The sequence below is a fragment of the Theropithecus gelada genome, chromosome 11 (assembly GCF_003255815.1).
Source record: "Theropithecus gelada isolate Dixy chromosome 11, Tgel_1.0, whole genome shotgun sequence".
Classification (NCBI taxonomy): Eukaryota; Metazoa; Chordata; class Mammalia; order Primates; family Cercopithecidae; genus Theropithecus; species Theropithecus gelada.
The window spans coordinates 108,591,417-108,596,021 of record NC_037679.1 but is presented as its reverse complement, the minus strand read 5'-3'; the positions used below and the strand labels follow the sequence as shown (position 1 = coordinate 108,596,021).

Genomic DNA, 4,605 nt, shown 5'->3' with positions numbered 1-4,605 from the left:
CACTGCAGCCTTGAACTCCTGGGCTCAAGCGATCCTCCAGCCTCATCCTCCCAAGTAGCTGGGACTGCAGGCACACACCAACATGCCCAACTTAGGATACTCTAATGATAGTCCAGATGAGACCATTTGTGGCTTAGCCTTGTATGGTAGCAGTGGGGAGTGAGAAGTAATCAGACTGGGCATGTTTTGAAGGCAATCCAACAGGACTGACAGTTTAGACATGAAAATGCAAGATGTCAAGGCCAGCTCTAAAGTGTTTGGCTTGAGCAACTGGATGAAAGGAGCTACCATTTACAAACATGAGGAAGGCTGAGGGAGAAGCATTTTGAAGCGGGGAAGGAATCAAAAGAGGTGAATAGTGGTACTTGACAGTGAAAAGGAAGAATGAATGGGTCAAATAAGGAAAGGGACTGAGTTCCAGATTCATGGATTTGGCCTATTTCTTTTAAAGCTGTGAAAGGTCATAGAGAAGAATTATACATCGAAGCCTGTGATTTAGGAAGATCTATCTAACTAATGAAGGATGAAATAAAATGACGCTGGAATAAAAGCTTTTTTCTCATTTTAGGCATCTAGCTGACTTGTTGGAGTCTAGGCATGAGATGACATGTACCTAAGATGGTAGCAATGAGTATTTCAGAATCCAAAATAGAGAATTGGCAGAAGTTTATGACTGATTAGAACTGGGGTAGAAGGAAATAGGAAAAGTCAAATAAAACTCTAAGATCTTGCAGCATGTAAGTGAAAGAATGTGAGACTTTTGATGGAATCTAAAAGTTATGAGGTGGGACTCTGAGCTGGTGAGTACCATGTTCTCATTCACCTAGGTACCCTGGTCACATGGTAGGAAGCCAATGTGTTTATTAAATATTTTTTAATGAATAAATGAATTAGGTGATGATGAAACATGCATGGAAATGTTTCACAGATAGAAACTAATGCTAGAGTGGGAATGATATCAAGACTCAATACAGATTTAGAAATAATATATACACAGGGAATAGTTGAGGTCATTAAAATAGATGAAATCTCTGAGGAAAATGGAGGACAGAATGATGAGGGTGGAAATGAGGTCTCCCATCTGCAGAAGGCAGAAAGCAATAAAAGATCAACGGAAATATGTGAAAGAAAACAAGAGTTGGCATCAAAAAGGTTAAGAAAAGAGGGTGTTTGAAAATAGGGACTGTCACCTGAGCCAAGTGCTGTAGAGGCGAAAGATAACCCAGATTTAATTTTTTTAGACTATCAATGTTAGTAGAAGTGGGAATTTTGTGAAATGTCTGGAGAATTGCAGCTGGGCATGGTGGCTCACGCCTGTAATCCCAGCACCTTGAGAAGCCAAGGTGGGCAGATCACTTGAGGTCGGGAGTTCAAGACCAGCCTGGTTAACATGGTAAAACCCTGTCTCTACTAAAAATACAAAAATTAGCTGAGTGTGGTGGTGCCTACCTGTAATCCCAGCTACTGAGGAGGCTGAGGCAGGAAAATCACTTGAACTTGGGAGGTGCAGGCACAGTGAGCCAAGATCACGCCACTGCACTGCAGCCTGGGTGACAGGCTGTCTCAAAAAAAGAACAAAAGAAGAGGGAAGAGAAGGGGAGGGGAGGGGAGGCGGGCGGAGGAGAGGGGAGGCAGGGGAGGAGATGGGAGGAGAGGGGAGGGGACGGGAGGGGAGCAGGGGGAGGAGAGGGGAGGCAGGGGGAGGAGAGAGGACGAGTGGGGGGAGGGGAGGGAAGGGGAGGGGAGGGAGAGGGAGGGGAGGGGGCAAAGAAAAGAAAAGAGGAAGGGAGGAAGGGAGGGAGGGATGGAGGAAGGAAGGAAGGAAGGGAGAAATTTCTGGAGAATTGAAGGGAAGACTTCATATCAGACCAGAGGAGACTCCTGCTTGTCCTGAGACCTTTGTGAATCCTTAAAATCATCAATTCAATTTTAGCAAATAATTCCTCTTATAAAATAAATGCCCACGTGGGTCTCCCGGCCCGAGCGTAGCTGGAGCGACGGGGATGGAACAGTCAGGGCTGGCTCAGTGGCTTTGTCTCCGACGGTGGGGGGAGGATGCGGGGGATGAGACCTCGGTACCGCGCGGTGGGTGGAGGAGGGGTCGGCGCTCGGCTCCGCCTAGTAGCACGTAGCCGCCGTTACGCGGGCCGCCATTTCCTGTCGGATCCGGGCTACTGCAGCTGGGCTGTGGGTTGTTGGTGCGCTCCAGAACGTTTCAGTTCTGCTCTGCAAGGATCTATAATAACTGATTGGTGTGCCCATTTAATAAAAGAATATGGAAACTGAACAGCCAGAAGAAACCTTCCCTAACACTGAAACCAATGGTGAATTTGGTAAACGCCCTGTAGAAGATATGGAAGAGGTACAAGCATTTAAAAGATCTAGAAACATTGATGAGATGGTTGAATTACGCGTTCTGCTTCAGAGCAAGAATGCTGGGGCAGTGACTGGAAAAGGAGGCGAGAATATTAAGGCTCTCCGTACAGACTACAGTGCCAGTGTTTCAGTCCCAGACAGCAGTGGCCCCAAGCACATACTGAGTATCAGTGCTGATACTGAAACAATTGGAGAAATTCTGAAGAAAATCATCCTTACCTTGGAAGAGGGCCTGCAGTTGCCATCATCGACAGCAACCAGCCAGCTCCCACTCGAATCTGATGCTGTGGAATGCTTAAATTACCAACACTATAAAGGAAGTGACTTTGCGAGTTGAGGCTGTTGGTTTATCAGAGTCTAGCAGGAGGAATTATTGGGGTCAAAGGTGCTAAAATCAAAGAACTTCGAGAAAACCCTCAAACGACCATCAAGCTTTTCCAGGAATGCTGTCCTTATTCCACTGACAGAGTTGTTCTTATTGGAGGAAAATCCGATAGGGTTGTAGAGTGCATAAAGATATCCTTGATCTTATATCTGAGTCTCCCATCAAAGGACGTGCACAGCCTTATGATCCCAATTTTTACGATGAAACCTGTGATTATGGTGATTTTACAATGATGTCTGATGACTGCCGTGGACGCCCATTGGGATTTCCCATGCGGGGAAGAGGGGGTTTTGACAGAATTCTTCCTGGTCTGGGTGGGCGTCTCATGCCTCCATCTAGAAGAGAATGATGATATGAGCCCTCATCCAGGACCACCTCCCCCTCCTCCTGGGCGAGCCGGCCAGGGTGGTAGCAGAGCTCGGAATTTTCTTCTTCCTCCACCACCACCACCTAGAGGGGGAGACCTCATGGCCTATGACAGAAGAGGGAGACCTGGGCCGGGCGCGGTGGCTCAACCCTGTAATCCCAGCACTTTGGGAGGCCGAGGCGGGTGGATCACGAGGTCAGGAGATCGAGACCATCCTGGCTAACACGGTGAAACCCCGTCTCTACTAAAAATACAAAAAAGTAGCCGGGCGTGGTGGCGGGCGCCTGTAGTCCCAGCTACTCGGAGGCTGAGGCAGGAGAATGGCGTAAACCCGGAAGGCGGAGCTTGCAGTGAGCCGAGATCGGGCCACTGCACTCCAGCCTGGGTGACACAGCGCGACTCCGTCTCAAAAAAAAAAAAAAAGAAGAGGGAGACCTGGAGACCGTTACCTCGGCATGGTTGGTTTTCAGTGCTGATGAAACTTGGGACTCTGCAATAGATACATGGAGCCCATCGGAATGGCAGATGGCTTATGAACCACAGGGTGGCTCCGGATATGAGTATTCCTATGCAGGGGGTCGTGGCTCATATGGTGATCTTGGTGAACCTATTATTACTACACAAGTAACTATTCCCAAAGATTTGGCTGGATCTATTATTGGCAAAGGTGGTCAGCGGATTAAACAAATCCGTCTTAAGGCGGGAGCTTCAATCAAAATTGATGAGCCTTTAGAAAGTTCCGAAGGTTGGATCATTACCATTACAGGAACACAGGACCAGATACAGAATGCACAGTATTTGCTGCAGAACAGTGTGAAGCAGTATGCAGATGTTGAAGGATTCTAATGCAAGATATTTTTTTCTTTTTTATAGTATGAAGCAGTATTCTGGAAAGTTTTTCTAAGACTAGTGAAGAACTGAAGGAGTCCTGCATCTTTTTTTTTTTTTTTTTTTTTTTTAATCTGCTTCTGTTTAAAAAGCCAACATTCCTCTGCCTCATAGGTGTTTTGCATTTGAGGTGTAGTGAAATCTTTGCTGTTCACCAGATGTAATGTTTTAGCTCCTTACGAACAGGGTTGTGGGGGGAAGGGTGTGAAAAACTAACGTTGAAATTTTGAAACAGCAGCAGAATGAGTGGATTTTATTTTTTGTTATTGTTGGTGGTTTAAAAAACTTCCCCCCATGTAATTGTGAACACCTTGCTTTGTGGTCACTGTAACATTTAGGGGGTGGGAAAGGGAGGAAAAGTAACAATAGTCCACATGCCCCGGGCATCTGTTCAGAGCAGTGTGCAGAATGTAATGCTCTTTTGTAAGAAAAGTTTTATGATTTTAAAAATAAATTTAGTGAACCTATTTTTGGTGGTCATTTTTTTTTAAGACAGTTATTTTGAAATGGTGGCTGAATTTCCCAACTCACCCCCAAACTAAGTTCGATTTTCAGCTCCTCTGTTGGACGTATAAGTGCATCTCTTGTT

General features: G+C 46.1%; 1 pseudogene across 1 annotated transcript; it reads left to right on the top strand.

Moving 5' to 3' along the window:
• Positions 1-2,157: 2,157 nt before the first annotated feature.
• Positions 2,158-3,988, top strand: LOC112635554 (annotated as a pseudogene). The gene is made up of 2 exons (XR_003121937.1): positions 2,158-3,262; positions 3,570-3,988. The product of XR_003121937.1 is annotated as a heterogeneous nuclear ribonucleoprotein K-like (transcript).
• Positions 3,989-4,605: the final 617 nt, after the last annotated feature.